Source organism: Triturus cristatus, chromosome 5_2, assembly GCF_964204655.1.
Source record: "Triturus cristatus chromosome 5_2, aTriCri1.1, whole genome shotgun sequence".
NCBI lineage: Eukaryota > Metazoa > Chordata > Amphibia > Caudata > Salamandridae > Triturus > Triturus cristatus.
The window spans coordinates 433,332,941-433,349,217 of record NC_140588.1 but is presented as its reverse complement, the minus strand read 5'-3'; the positions used below and the strand labels follow the sequence as shown (position 1 = coordinate 433,349,217).

The 16,277-nt window shown below is 42.3% G+C and overlaps 1 protein-coding gene across 2 annotated transcripts in view; it reads right to left on the bottom strand.

The window, feature by feature from the left end:
• Positions 1-16,277, bottom strand: part of LOC146823118 (maternal DNA replication licensing factor mcm6-like) — a 474,334-nt gene that overhangs the window by 389,755 nt on the left and 68,302 nt on the right. The window lies entirely within an intron of this gene.

Genomic DNA, 16,277 nt, shown 5'->3' with positions numbered 1-16,277 from the left:
GCTAGGAAGTCCATGCAATTTGCCTACAATGGGAATTCAAAAGCCTAATGGAAAGTACAGGATCGTAGAGGTTCAGAGAAAGGTTAACCAAATTGTTTTACCTTGTTGTCCTATAGTACCGAATCCAGCAGTGATCTTATATCAAATTCCATGTGACTCAGAGTGGTTCACAGTGATCGATCTGGTTCAAGTGTTTTTCTCAATACCTTTGCATCCGGATAGCCAATATTTATTTGCATTCCGGTTTGGAAACAGTTATGTTATGTTAAGTGATGCTTATAAAGCGCACTGACACCGAAGCTTCCTGGCGCTGGCATGGTGCCGAGTTCCTCAAGGGTATACAGAAAGCCCCTCAATTTTCAATCAGTTATTGAAAAAGTGTTTGGAGTCATTGGTCATGCCCGGAAATTCAGTGTTGGTCCAGTATATTGATGACTTGCTGGTAGCATCAAGGACTAGAAGATTGTGTGACAGATACAATTGCTTTACTGAATCATTTGGCAGTAGGTGGTCAAAGTGTCAGACAAAATTTCAATTTTGTAAGACTGAGGTGCTTTATCTTGGACACAACATTGAAAAGGGAATTCGAAAAGTTTCACAAGATCGAATAAATTCTATTATGCAAATAAATCTACCAAGAACACAGAAACAGGTTCAAATATTTTTGGGAATGGTTGGTTACTGCAGACAGTGGGTTATGAATTTTTCACTGATCCCAAAACCACTTCTGAGACTGACACAAAGATGTGAGAGATCCGATACATCTTGATGAGGAAAACATGAAGTCGTTCCTAGAGTTGAGACAGTTTATGTCGAGCACCAGCATTAGGGATGACAGACTTTGGGAAAGAATTTCTGTTATTTTGCAGTGAGGGTTGCGCACTCTCAGTTCTAACTGAAACACACGGAACAGCACAAAGACCAGTGTCATATTTTTCTGCTACTTTTGATACCGTTGCTGCAGCATTACCAGGATGTTTGAAAGCAGTTGCTGCTACTTTTGGGAGTCTTGAACGATGCAAATCAATTGTTATGGGACATCCATTGACAGTGTTTGTTCCACATTCAGTTGAGATTCTGTTAACGCACACTCGGACACAATATTTAACGAGTAGCCATTTGACAAAATATGAGCAAGTGATTCTGGGTGCTGAGAATGTGACAACAACAAGGTGTACTAGCTTAAACACAGCCATGATATTGCCAACTCCAGACTGTGAGGAAGTTCTTGATGAAGTGGATCATGATTACCTCGATGTGACAGAAATGTGCACAAAGCCAAGGCCTGATATGAAGGATACACAGTTACCTGAATCTGATGTTGTTCTGTTTGTGGATGGCTCATGTTTGAGAGATTCAGAGGGTTGCTTGAGAGCTGCCTATGCAATTTGCACAGTAGCAAATGTGATAGAAGTATCGTGGTTGAAAGGAGTGAGTTCTGCACAAGTGGCTGAATTGAAAGCGCTCACTCGAGCTTGTATCTTGTCAAGACAAATGAGGGTTACAATTTTTACAGATAGTCAATACTGCTTTGGTGTTGTACATGACTTTGGGCATTTGTGGTCCCAACATGTATTTTTGACCTCTTCGGGTTCACCAATCAGAAACGGAGAGTATGTAAAAGATCTACTGATGGCATTACAGTTGCCGGCACAAATTGGGGTTGTGAAGTGCAGTGCACATAGATCTGGTTGTGAGTACATCATACTGGGTAACAGATATGCAGATGGAATTGCTAAATATTGAGCTTTGACTACATACTCGATTAATATGGAATTATCAGTGGATGAGCAAATTGAACAACCAGAATGCAAACTATTGTTCATATCTGTTGAGACTTGGGATGAAGTAAGAGACTTACAAGAAGAAGCAAAGGACTGAAAAAAAATGGTGGGTTAAATTGGGGTGCACTTGCAGGTCAGATGATGAAGTCTGGGTGTACACTGATGGGAGAATTGTAATGCCAGACAGGCTTCTTTCTCAGATGGCTAGAGTCCATCATTGGCAGACACATATTGGGAGAGATACAATGATTAGATTATTTCAACAGACATGGTTTAATCCCAAGTTCAGAGTGATTGCAGAAAGTCTGTCAGATGTACATCTGGTCAGCAGCAAAACCCAGGAAGAAAGACAGTGGTTAGCATGGGACGAATTGGAAAAGCAGCTGGTCCATTTATCAGAATGCAGTTGGACTTGGAGATGCTCCCTTGCAATGGATTAAAATAGGTCCTTGTGGTTGTCTGTTTTCTTGGTGGGTTGAAGCATATTCAACAAGACAAAATGACAGCTTAACAGTTGCTAAATTGCTTCTTGGAGAGATTATTGCTAGATTTGGTTTTCCAGTCTCTTTGGAATCAGATAGAGGGACACATTTTAATAATGAAATAATTCAGATGCTTTGTGCAGCATTACAGATTGAGCAAAAACTGCACTGTGCTTATAGACCCGAGGCTTCAGGTGTAGTTGAGCAAGTCAATGGCACAATAAAATCAAGTTTGGCTAAAGTTTGTGCTTCCACAACACTGAAATGGCCTGATGCACTGCCATTAGTGTTAATGAGTTTCAGAAGTATCCCAGAGTAGAAAACTGGATTGTCCCCTCATGAAATCATTATGGGCAGGGCTATGAGACAGCCAACTGTTCCAGCAGATCAACTAAGGAACATAACTGATGACTTGCTACTAGATTATTGTAAAGGATTAGCTGATGGGGTGCATTCTGTGTCTCACCAGGTTGGCGAAGTTGCGAAAACAGCTCAACAAGAACAAGGCCACGATCTAAGTCCTGGAGACTGGGTTGTGGTGAAGAAACAGGTCAGAAAGTCCTGTTTAGAACCTTGCTGGCATGGCCCTTACCAGATCATACTGGTCATTAAAACAGCTGTCAAGCGTGGTGGTTTGCCAAATTGGATTCATGCAAGCCACACAAGAAAAGTCCCAAGTCCACTTGAAAATGAAGAACCTACTGGAGAAAAGCGATGTGAACAAGGAAATGTTCCAGAGCAGGTTGGAGTAGAGTGGGCATAAGTTACTGGGACTAGTGAAGATAATATTGTCACTATTAATGGTGAGAACAGGGTTATTCCTTCAGCTCCTGCAGTCGTCAAAGACAAAAGAAAGGAATTCATCTGAAGAAAGCTCAGAAACTACAGTTGAAAATTAAAATGAAAAAAGGGCAACAAATGGCCAAAAGGAGTGAAAACGCTGAAGTACACCGTCAATAATAAAGTTTCTTAAACAATTTTTGAAGTATTGAGCCAATCAGAGCAAAGTGAAGCAGAGGAAGAGAATAAAGTGCAGAGAACAAAGAGTAAAGGTAGCAAACAAGAAATATTCAGCACCATAATGGACTTGCGGTTGTAGGTGGAAATGAAAGTGCTTCAAATAATGATTGGGAAAAAGAATTTCCAAAAATCTGTATAAAGAGGGACAACTCTTAAGCTGCAGTAAGTGAACTGCCAATTTGAAGAGGGTGTTCAAAAAGGAGATTTGAGAGATAAATTTCCTGAAGTTTGCGAAAATGTGAAGCTGTGAATTTGAAGAAGAGTTCAAGGTTAAAATATTTGGTGTGGAGTGCACAAACTATACTAGCTTACTAAAACTAGCCTAGTGAAATTACTAATTATTTTTTGTTAGAATTTTTTGTCTTTTCTTTTACATAATTTTTAAAGAATGAACAGGCTGGTAAACAGAATCTGGGAATATGTAGGCGAAAATGCTTCAATGTTTGTGTTTTCTGTTTTTTATTAACAATGTCTGTATGGTTGGTTTTAGCATTTGTGTTACCATACTTTATGTTGATTAATATAGTAAATAGTACTACTAATAATGAGCATGTGACTTTGGATACTAAAAGTGTTCTGAAAAAAGATTGAGACTAATATGAGAGAAATAACCGGTAGTGCCTTACATTTGGATAAATCTATTAGTGACTATTCATTAAATGTCTTTACAAAATTGCTTTATGAGTATGTGGATACAATGGACGCGAGAGACTGTGTGCATGCAATTACCTACGTCTGTGTCTGAGGGTGTAATGTACCACCATTTACCACTAACATATGGTATATCGTGTAGTGTACTAACTAGATTCTTTTATGCTAAAGGGGTCTTTCAATATTATTCAAATTATGACTTCGTGTTTTCAGAAATTCCTATTAGAAGGAATATTAATATGGTATATAGTGCTATGGATGCAGAATATTTGGGAGAGTTTTTTCACACTACTAAAACAATAGATACAGTTTATGCACATAGGCATAATTTGACCTGTAGGTTACACAGTATAGAGATTGGTTTAATAAATTCTGTAGAAGATGGACAGAGTTTAAGCATAGGGCTGCTGAACAGAAGAGTAAAGCGCCTCCATGGGCACAAAGAAGGAAATTATCAGAAGACAGACTTATGCTGTAATGGCTCTGGATTGGCCCCATAGGGGAAAGCTTTGCTTACTAAAGCAAAAAACTGATTATAATAATCATTGTGTTGGTTCCAGTGAAAGTGAACACACTTTCTTAATTATAGGTGGTTGGGGATTATAGGGTGGTACAGATCCTGTTTACCCTGGGGTGCATTTCATTTGTGGTAAAAATGCCTACTATAGGTTGCCAACACATTGGTATGGATGTTGTTATATGGGAATTGTTTTTCCTAAAATCTACCATGTGTATGATGAACAAGGAACCAATGAAAAGCACCTAACTCAGAGTAAAAGGTGTTGAGTGCTGCTGAAATAATTGGGGATATATTTGGTGCATTGATCCCTTCAGTTGGGGTTATTCTAAATTAACAGAAAATTTTAAATATTGTCCACAGTGGTTGATCGTTTATCTACTGATACCGCTGGAGGGTTCTTGAAGGTTGATACTGAAACGATTGCTAGGAGGACCATGGTTTAACAAAATAGACTTGCCTTCGATGTACTATTGGCAAAAGAAGGCGTAGTCTGTAGTATGTTAAAGATTCAACAATGTTGCACTTATATCCCTGATAAGAGTAAGGATTTGGAGGGATGTAGTAACATTACTCATTTGCATGATGATCTGTCAAGGCTGATGGTGCATGGGAGAAAATTGATAAGAGTATTTCTTCCATTGGTAACTGGTTTTCTAATTTTTCTAACAGTTTATTGGGGAGAATACCAACACCGATAATTACTAATCCTGCAAGCTTACTAATGATAATACTGCTTTACAAGTGTCACAGGAGTAAGCCTGATGAGGGAAAATGAAGAGCAAGGAAAAGAAGAAATGGAAGATCGAAGGGGAATTTATTACGATGACTGGAAGGATATAGAGGGTGTTAGGCTGAAACAAATGAGAACTACTGCATTCTGATTGTTCATTATCCAATAGTAATCTGATATGGGTTAGTGTGATAGTTTGGGATACCATCAAATGGGGGATTGATGGAGCATGATTTTTGCTAATAAAATATGCTCGGGAAATCTACCCATGTGTGTTTTAATAAAATATTAACGTGTGTGAAAACCAAAATTACTAAAACGTAAAGACTTAGAAGGTACAACCGAAAATGGGCAAGGCTGCACGCATTTTTAAGAGTCAGAATAACACATGTAGAATGGAAGATTTCTTTTTAGGGTTATGAATAATAGAATGAGAATAAATTATTAATTTGCATGTCTAATATTAATGTTCTTATGTTTCCTGAACTGCAGGAATATTCAAGCACAAACACAAAAAAGCTCTTATTATTCATGAAAGTAGAGTAGGCCTAGAATTGTAGAAATTATTTTCTTTTCTCTCTGCTTTTCTTGCTAAAACGTGTAGGCCTTAGCAAATGTATTGGTTAGGGGATGTGCTTCCGTGCTCCTTTGTTTCTCTTCATGTCATTTCCTGAGGTCCTTGTAAAGAATAACATTTACATCCTTAAGGAGCGGAGAATAGTAAGACTCTTTCCTGTCTAGACGAGGATTTAGAATTAAACTATTGATATGTAGTTACAAAATTTGTAATTGTAGTTGTCTTCTTCCTTGCTAGGAAGTTATACAATTTTAGACAAATACTGTTTAGTGAAATTTGTAAAGTCATCGTTAGGAGATGCTCGCCTCCCCTAGTTCTGATTAACGGGAGTGACTTGTAAGGTTTAGGAGAGTTTCTAACTTAGTGTAACAAAGCTGCGAAGTCAGTATGAAAACGCTGGTGGAAAAATGATAATCGTCTCGTTCCCATTCTGGTGGCCTGTCCTGCATTTGTGGTATGCAGTGTGCTGTGCCGATTCCTGATCTGGCTGGCAATCCTGACTGCAGAGAACTTTTTCCCTAGAGACTTTGCACATCGACTGGGTGATGCTGCGTATACTATTCTCTTACAGCTGTGAGATAGTTTTCTTGACTAATTGCACGCTGTGCATTAGTTTTCCCCAATTCATCGAGTGGTAACTGAACCACGATTACCCTGATGTTCCTTGTTTCTCTTCCCTTTATTTCTCACTTGAGATTGATCTTGGAATTACTCTGCTTCCTGTGATATTATGAAGCGTTTCTTATGATTTGTATATGACCATAGGTACTAGAAAGAAGAGTGTCGTTATTATCTGAGTCATGCCACTTTTAGGATAACAGTCGTATTATTGATGTATTTTGTGGTGTATCTTATGGTATAGCCGTTTCTTCATTTACATCTCCTCATGAAGGAGTAGCTCTCTGATTTCTCTACTTAGTCCCTTTTAGCTCTTCCAAAGACTCATTGGAGGACCTGTGATATTGTTTTTAAACATAAAGATGACTTATGGGCCCGGCATTATAGAATTTACGCTTCCTTAGGTATTGTAAAGGTTGGTGTGGGATATTATATGACCCCCCCCACTTCTGCTGCATCAGTGGCAGGGGACTGTTCACAAAGGCATTTTTGAGCATATAAAGTAGTACTCATGTAGTGCACTTAGGTACTCTTCCATACCTTCCATGAACTGGTCCAAAACATCCACAGTATGAATATTCATCTACACTTTGTACCAACGGAAAGGATCACACCCCCTTAGAATTTTTTATTAACAGGCAGTTGGATGTTTTGGGGGCAGATGCACAAAGGGATGCCTACAGTACTACTTCCGTACTCAAATGCTTTTGCGAATCAGCCCCCGAGCAGTCTTTTCTTGCTATACCACAGCTCCTCAAGCACCCTGATTCAACTGTTCTTTGAAAGAATGTATTACATTGGTATAAAGCTACCCTTGGCTCACCAAGCAAAGCTTACCCAATCCAAAGAGTTCAATCCCGTAGGGAGTGATGCATGCCACTTTGGTATTTCTCCAGTTCTTAAGAGCTCAAGGCCAGCCACTTGGGGACTAAGAAAGAAATGCATACCTGTATTGTAGATGGTAATGTTAGCAAAGTAAAAAGAAAAATGGCCAATTGAGCTTCCGGTTAGATTATAATAAAACTGGACACAACATGCCTAGAATATCTAGTTAGTGGAACTCTATGGCTAAAAATGGTTTATGACAGTGCATCAAAACAAATGATCGAAGGGTATTGATCTGGTCAATGGAACAGTCTGGGAGAAGGTGACAAAAGCTATCTTTGCAATTGACCTTTTAATTAGAAACGTCCTATGAATCTGTTATGCTTCGCCAGTGGCCCCCAGATGCATTTGAGGGATTAGAAAATCATATGAGCTACAACGGTTGCAGAAGTGGTCTCAAGGATACCCAACACGCTCATACAGGGTAGAGGGCAGTATTTGGCAGCTTCACAAATATCCCCAACTTACAGTTCCATGATAAAGGGCAGACAGAATAAACGGTGGGTGCTGGGTTTCGCAAGTTGTCTTGCTGCTCTCATACTGGTACCCACCCAACCCTCAAGAAATGGGAAACCATTTCAGATTCGATGGCTTTTGATGAAGAAGACAGCCAGAAGCGAGGGTTAATATTTGAGCAAGACGGGAAAAAAACTCAAATTGGCATGCAGAGAAAGTAAATGTCACAGCTATGCTCTAGATAACCTACACACAGCTACCAGCTGAAAAGTTTATTTAAACATGTATTTATATATTTCAGAATATGGAATCTATGATTATTCTACAGGGTAACTTCAGCCAGGGCCTTCAGACTGTGATGGACAACTTCCAAAAGCAGAAAAACCTACAAAGTTCTTGCTTGAAGACTATTCTGATTTGTTCTGTTTATGTTAGAAGTAAGGAGGCATGGCATAACATGCGTCTCCACAGCACTGTTTCATCTGCGTGGAAGTCAAAGATGTTAAAGAGCACATTATAGTATATTGAAAAAAGTGAACTGAGAAAGCATATCAAGAGGCAGAACTTCAGTGAAAAGAAAGGCATTTTTAATCCATAAATGCCACCCACAAGTCCTCTATATAGAGCACAAAAAACTTAAATTGACACAGTCTAAGAACTATTTCCTAGTACAAACGGAGCTTAATCGGTTGTTTCCCAGAAACCCATGCAGCTGTTCTTTCAATGCCATTATTCCTGTGTTGAAAGTCACCATGTCATTCTGATTTTCAGCAACAGTGTGTGCCCCTGTATTCTGATTGACCCCTCAAACTGCAATTTGTTGCTTTTCATGAATACCTCTCAGCTCGTATTCTAGAAAGTGCCCCTGGGGCATAAAGGGTGTTCGCACCCGCTTTGCACATCCCCAGAGCACTTTGGTATTACAGAATTTGCCTCAGACATTTGTGCAACCCCTTGTACAATACCAATAGCGCTGGTGTACATAAAGCACCAGCAGTCTCTGCAGGGGGTGTTTCCTCGTTTGCATGTGGGCATGCCCCATGCAAACGAGGTAATCCCTTTGCCTCTGCACCCGGGCTGTATAACAAATACGGGCGCAGAGGCAAAGAAGCCCTCAGGAGGTGAACTGACAGTGCACCATCTAAAAGGTGACACTGTCAGTGCATCCCCTGATGAGCCCTCTGGGGAGGTCGGGAGGGTAGAGGGGGTCTCATGGACCCCCAGACATACCCTTACAGGCAGGTGCAGTCACTTACTGTACCCGCCTGCAAGGGGATCTCTAAACCCCTTAAAAAGCGCAGGCGGGTTGCCATCTGCACTGTGAAAAGATGGAGCGACTGTAAAGCAGCTTCTCCGTTTTTCACAGGAATGCACTGCCCCCAGGGAAGCAAGAGTTTGTTCTATCCCCAGGACAGCTGCATTCATAGTAATAGAGCGCATTTTCAATTTTTTTCACCGGGCGCACCTTTTTAAAGGTGCGCCCGGTGCAAACAATGAAAATGCACATGTAACATACTACAGCCCCTGGTGTGCTTTGAGAGGTGACATTGTGTGTCAGTTTTTTTAGCTCGTTTTTGGATTCAACACACCGGGACACTGCTTTCCAATCCGTAGTGTATGTGCCTTGACTCCTAAAAAAAAATTGAATTGGTATACACCCAATAGGCACCGCTAACTTACCTAGTTCATTAAAAAGGAATATATTGTTGATCCAGAATTTAAGATTACAGGCATTAGAATAGCCAATCTGACCCACATAATCACCAGACGAAGAAGCTGTCCTAGCAGCTTGAAGAATGGTTGTCGATGGAGAGGTCAGCCTGAGATTTATTCTTGGGTTTTAATGTATATTAACTTTGCAACAAGCTACATTTCACAGGATTCAATCAAGTACCTTTATGTGAACATCTAATCTAAATGCAAGTAACTTGTACTCGTATACATCTTTTTGTTGAGAAGTAAATCAACTTAATGTTTTTTTTAATTTTTTTTTTTTAAGGAATTCCCTTCGCATACACTACCTCGCCTGTACCATGGAGGAATCCAGTTTCAGTGGCATAATTCCAGGATGTACAGAACATGTTTTTACGTGGAGATTTTAATGAGCACCTTTTACACATGCAGATTTTGGTGGTTGAAGAATATAGGGCTGAGTGCTACGAACACTGGTTAACTGATCAGACTGCCATAATTGCAATGTTGTGATGCTGACTCCTCTGCTTTCAGGATTGTGCCAGTGACAATGCACAGTTTACAGTATGTTTTGCCAGAGGTCTTGGTTTTGCTCCTTTATTGTACTAGATTACTTTTATTCAGCATTATTTATCATACCCTTCCTACCATTTGGATTCCAATTTATGCTATAAATAGAATTAGACATTTGTTAAGAGTTATAAACTAACAACCCCGACTTGGCATGACCATCTACTTGCATGGTTGTGTATCTAGACAGTCTACACCACCTCTATTGAGATGAGCCTTGACTGCTCGTGCATGTCCAAATCAATGTGAAGAGGCAAGGAAGTTTAGTGAGGCCAGCTTTACATTGCAGAGCATGTACCCTGTGCCCTGAGGCATAGAGGCCAGATGCAATTTTGCATCACTAAGAGGGCCCTACAATGGTGTGCAGTGGAAAAAAGTTAGACAATGACTACCCCTTGGGTATAATCCGCTCATGTAATTTTTTGTTGGCCCCCACCGTCCAGCAATTTAAATATAAACCTAAAAGCATTCAGACATGTTTTTAGTAGGTGATTCAGATGGAGATTGTTACTAATGGCCAGTTTAGACCTTCATGCATTGTCAGTGGTGCGGACTGAGGCTGTTAAATTCCAAGAACACATTGTTTGTTGGGGGGGGGGGGGGGGGGGGGGACTTTCCTTCCCTGATGCAGGATGGTACTAGCGAAGATGGATTTCTTACCATGCATAGTCTATTAATGCAAGTTGCTTACATTCCTCAAATGCAACTCACTTGTTAGAGGTTCCGCCTCCACAGCTCTTGCACTGTCCTTGTGTAATCTATTGTTTTTGACACATCTTAAAAGGGACTTTCATTCCACCTTCACTTTTTATTGGTCTGTACACTTGCCAGTTTACTTTCCTCTGTTTCTATTGGTTGTAGCCTGTTCTACCTGTGGTCTCTTATCAGTTTACTGTTGCACAACTACTCATTCCCATCTGCATTGGTGGTTCAAACTTTTTTCTTTTGGTTAATGCTGCATACCGTTTACAGTTTACATTTTGTTATTGTTGGACTTGGCCCTTTTTGCAGGGTCATCCCTAAACTTGTTGCCTTTCTCCTAGCCTTTTTTCTGACATGGTGTTGGCGATCTTAGGACTCTGGGCAGTTTAGCACTGCCATCCAGTGTAAAGTGCGTGTGCTCTCTGTAATAAATATGGTAAGATTGGTTTACACCTGTTTGGCCTATTTAATTTACCTGTCAGACCCTTGTAAAGTGGTATCTCATATACCGAGGGCTGGTGAATTAAATGCTACTGGTGAGCTTACAGCCTTTCAAACCTATCCCAGGACTCTGCCATTGCAGGGACTGTGCACGCAGTGTTACTGCCGCTGTGATGTGGCACCTAAAGTGTGTGTCATGTTTGTGACCCCCCTTTTACTGCATGTCAGTCACCCCGAAGGTAACCCTAGCTAGCCCAAGGGCAGGGTGCATTGTAGGTAAAAGAAAGGACATGTACCATAAGTGTGTGACATGTCCTGGTAGTGACAAGCAGCCATTTTGGTTTCTCACTACTGTGGGGCTGCCCTCCCATAGGAATGCATTAGGGATCACCTGATAAGTGCTTCAGTGGCAATTCCTGAAATGAGAGGCGCAGCGTTGTAAAGTTTGGTATATTTGGAATACTGAAAATAAATGCTGCGCAATGGTGTGCGCAGATTTACTATAACTATTTTAGAAATGCCACTTTTAGAAGTTGGCATTTGTGTTCTATGTGTCTGCCTGCCTGATGTGAATTTCACGTCTGGCTTTTGAGTGAAGGGGCTAGTGAGGTGTGTGTGGCTCCAGGAGGGGTAGGGTGAGTCAGCGCTCGTCTAAATGGGACATCTACCTTTGAGTAGTGGGAGGAGTAGTCCCCTGGCCCTGAATAGGATTGTGCCTGCCTAGGTCAAAGCTGGCTCCGCCCCCCTGCGGTGTGTGATGGCCGAGCCCCCATCTCCCAAAGAAGGGTGTGAGCATTGTAAAAAGAGTGCTTCAGAACCAGTTCTACTTCTAACTGGTTCCCCCAAGCCCTGCGCTTTGCAGACAAAGGAGAAATTAAATCTAAATATATGGGCTGTGACCCAATGAAATGTGTGCTTCCTGGTGCGGAGGGGACCTGCTGCTGCTGGGCTCCAGGAGGAACCGCCGCAAGGGGCTCTCTCTGCGCTGGAGGGCCCTGTGCGCTGGCCTGCCTGGGCCCAGCATTGTGCCCCTAAAATCGTTGTTGCTGAAGCTGTGGCTTCTAGTGCCTCGTGAGCACTATATTTAAATTGCCAGGAGAGGAGAGCATTTGGCGTCGGCAGCATGATTCTACGAGGGAATCCTGGCGTATGTTTCTCCCCCCCTGTGCTACTTTGGAAGCAGGTGCCCACCCCGCATTTTAGTGCGCTGGTAAAGCAGGAGCCCACCCTGTGCTTTAAGGAGACCGGGAGCCTACCCCAATTTATGGATATTTTTGGTGGGTGCCCACGCCGCATTGTGGTGCCTTTTCGTCGGGTGCCTACCTCGCTTTATGCGCAATTTAAATGTGCGTTAAACACCCAATTTGGCAGGTGCCCACCCCGCAATTGCTTTTTATTCAAATCGGGAGCCCACCCCGTGTTTTACTGCCAAGGAAATAGCCGCCGCGGCCTGATCGAGAAAAGCCGCCGACCCGGAAGTCAGGCAAAGCTGCCGGACGTTGGGCGGAGCAGGGAGAGGAAGTCCCGCCCTGCTTAGGATACGTCCGGAGCCTTGCAGGCTCCACGTTGAAGTCCCGGTCCCAGGAAGGGGGACAGGGCGAAGTGAAGAGCAGAGTTTTCCCCTGCCATGGAGGGAGTCCAGAGGAGTCCCCAGCAGAGAGTCTGGTGAGTGGGGTAGGCCGGAGCATCGCAAGCTCCTTTTCCAGTTCCCACAGTCCCCGAGAGGTCCCAGGCGAGGGGCCAGGCTCGAGGCACATTGTTGGTGCCTGAGCCGACCCACCAGAGAGCGGGCTGCTCCTACGATGGGGAGCCATTTGATTTACAAAGTTCCGGAGTGGAGCTTGGGGGCCATTTGTTGTACAAAGCCCCGGAGTGGGGCTCAGGGGCATTTCTTGTGTGGCACATTTGCTGTGGCTGCATCAGCAGTGAGGGAGGTCAGGGTGGAAGCCCTGTGAGGGCCAGTGGGCTCTAGGGGACCTGGTGGAATTTGGTGCCCGTCAACAAGTAACAGTGACGCCCAGGAGGGGCTAACGAGCTGTGTGCACCCTAACAGTGATACTGTGGTGCACAGGGGGCTAATTCAGTGTTTAGGCCTAATGTATTTATGACTAAATGTGTGGTGCATAATGTGTTTATGCCCAATGTTATTTTACATAATGTATCTATAACAGGTGTTACTAGGGTACACTGTTAATGCAGGATATATGCCTAAGAGAGGGGCAGGAGGTGTAGGGATGCTGCACTGCGCTACTGCTGATACTTTTCTGATACCTAATGTGATTGTGCATAATGTGCGGATGCCTAATGCTAATGCATAATGTGTTTATGCTGAAGGACATGCTAGAATATTTATGTCTAATATGATGATGCCGAGTACAGTATTTCGCCAGTAGTTACGGTTGTGTTTTATATTTACTTACCGGTTCTGATGGTTCTGACAGTGGCCCGATTAACCTGGTCCTGTATATAATCCCCTGTGAATATTGCACAGTGTAAATGTGTGATTATGTATCTAATGTGTTTATAATAATACAAAGGCTATTTTTGATATAACCTTGTGTGGAGTTACTTTTGTGGTGTGCCTAGTGTGTTGCTGCTGTGTGTGTGTGTCGCGCAAACGATTTACACATTGCCTCTAGGATAAGCCTGACTGCTCGTGCAAAGCTACCAAGGGGGTGAGCAGGGGTTATCTTCAGCGTGTAAATTCCTTGCCCTGACTAGAGTGGTGGTTTCTGCCTGGCTTAGGCGCAAGCCCTAGCCAACCAGAAATTCCATTTCTAACAGTTATCTTTCCCTCCAAACACTTAAGGCCCTAATTACGATGTTGGACGGAGTTTTCTCCACCTAACATCGCCTCGGCCATAGGACCGACAGACAGTCAGTCGGTGGTCTCGACCAAATAATTAGGATGCAAGCGAACAGTGTTTGGTCACATACATTCTTATACTTTACAATGGGAGCATGCATTCCAGCCAGAATTCCTGTGCACATTGTTCAATAGGAGTTGCAGTTCATTCCTGTACCCATGGCAGGCACCACAAGATGCCTGCCACGGGGTGCAGGGATCAACAGGGGGTCCCCTTGGCCTCCAACAGGAGGCCGTGCACCCAAGGAGGCCCTGCTCGGGCCCCCAAACTAGATTCCTGACAGCTTGTTTTATGTCGGAAAGGCTGCCGAAACCAGACATCGTAATCCCAGAGGCAGAAAGACAGACACTGAGCCCATCGCAAACAAGTCAGAATGACCGTTCAGATTATTTTCTGACCACCTCCATCGTAATGAGGTGGTCCCAATATTACTCTATTTTAGTAGTAAACAGGTAGTCACAACTGCAGTTACCTTGCAGTTAAAACAGGTTTGATTTAAATGGTGCAGTGGCATCAGGGCCAAAAGCGCTAGGGACCCCACAAAACAGATTCTTGCTAACTTTTACTACTATAGAGCAACAAGTGCAGTTATTTAGCAAGCACTAGTGTCATGATTACAATGATGCAGCAGGTGCAATGACACCAGGACCTAAAGCTCTAGGCACAGCTAAGCACCAATTATTGCTATATTTCCCAACTAGACAGCCAGTCACAAGTGCAGTTATCTTGCAGGCAATAGGGTCATGATTGAAATGGTGCAGCAGGTGCAGTGGTACCGGGGCCAAACGTTGTCCGAACTCCTCTATACACCCAATATTGCTACATTTTACTACTAAACAGTTCCAATACCATTTGAAAGGGATTGGATTTAAATGGTACAGTGGCACTGGGGCCAGAAGCTCTGGAAAACCCCAATAAACTCAGGTTATTGCTACATTTTACTACTAAACAGTCACAAGAACAGTTATCTATCAGGCACTAGGGTCATGATTACAATGGTGCAGCAGGTGCAGTGACACCAGTAACAAAAGCTCTAGGCACACCACTAAACACCTAATATTGCTATATTTTACTACTAAGCAGGCAGTCACAAGTGCAGTTAACTTGCAGGCAATAGCGTCATGATTGAAATGGTGGGGAGTTGCAGAGACACCAGGACCAAACATTGTCATAGCCCCTCTAAACACCAAATACTGCTATATTTTGGTACTAAACAGGCAGTCATAAGACAGTTATCAAGCAGACACTAGGGTCATGATTTCAATAATGCAGAAAGTGCAGTGACACTGGGACCAAAAGCTCTAGGCACCCCACTAAACACTGATTATTGCCATATTTTACAACCAAGCAGGCAGTCACAAGTGCAGTTCTCTTACACGCGCTAGAGTCATGAGTTAAGTGGTGCAGCAAGTGCAGTGGTACAAGGCCCAAAAGTTGTGGAACTTTTTTTCTTATGTTAAGGCTTCAGAGAATTTACTGTTTACCGATACTTATTGTCCTCTGGCTACACGCATTTAAAACATGCTTGTTTAGTGGGTGGACATTTTAACTATTTTTCACATTCTTGATATTGTTCCACTATTTTTTATGTCTTGTATTTGTCGCTAATAAAAGAAAAAAATCTGTCATGTGTTCTTTGGTTCATTTCGTAGCATAAACCGGAACTAAGGGATTGCAGTGCATTACACCAGTACGCTCCGTGCTGCTCTGCAGGGGTGTTTTAACCTTCTTTATCCATTGGGACAGTTTCTGTATAACATTAGAGCGCCAGACAACTGCAGCAGAGTCTTGGATTGTAAACATGATCATGTGCCTTTTATAAAAGTATCCCTCGAATTTTGTGAATGCAGCCGGTTTATTCAACTGGCTAGAAAAGGAGACTGTATAGTTTCAAGAGCAGTGCATTCGAATCTTCCAGCTGCTGGGCACTGTGGCACTGCATCACAGCTGGTCTTTGTGAGCAAGCATGTTTGGTGACTGTATGGGATGTGTGCTGCGGTCTTTTTCAGAAGGTATCAATTATTTAGGAATACTGTTAAATGCTAAAGACTAGCCTTTACTGTGCAGATTTGTATTGTTCTAGCACCAAAAGCATTTTAAGTCATTTGCTGTATTTTCTGTTGGTCATATGAATAATCAATCTGGTAATTGAGTGATATTCTGTAAACTGAAGCAGGAGTTATTTCCTAATGATGAGAATTTTGCCATTCATCCTTTTGTGAATGTAAAATGCATTCACATGTATTTGCATAATTTTAATGCATGCTTTTAGATTAATAATT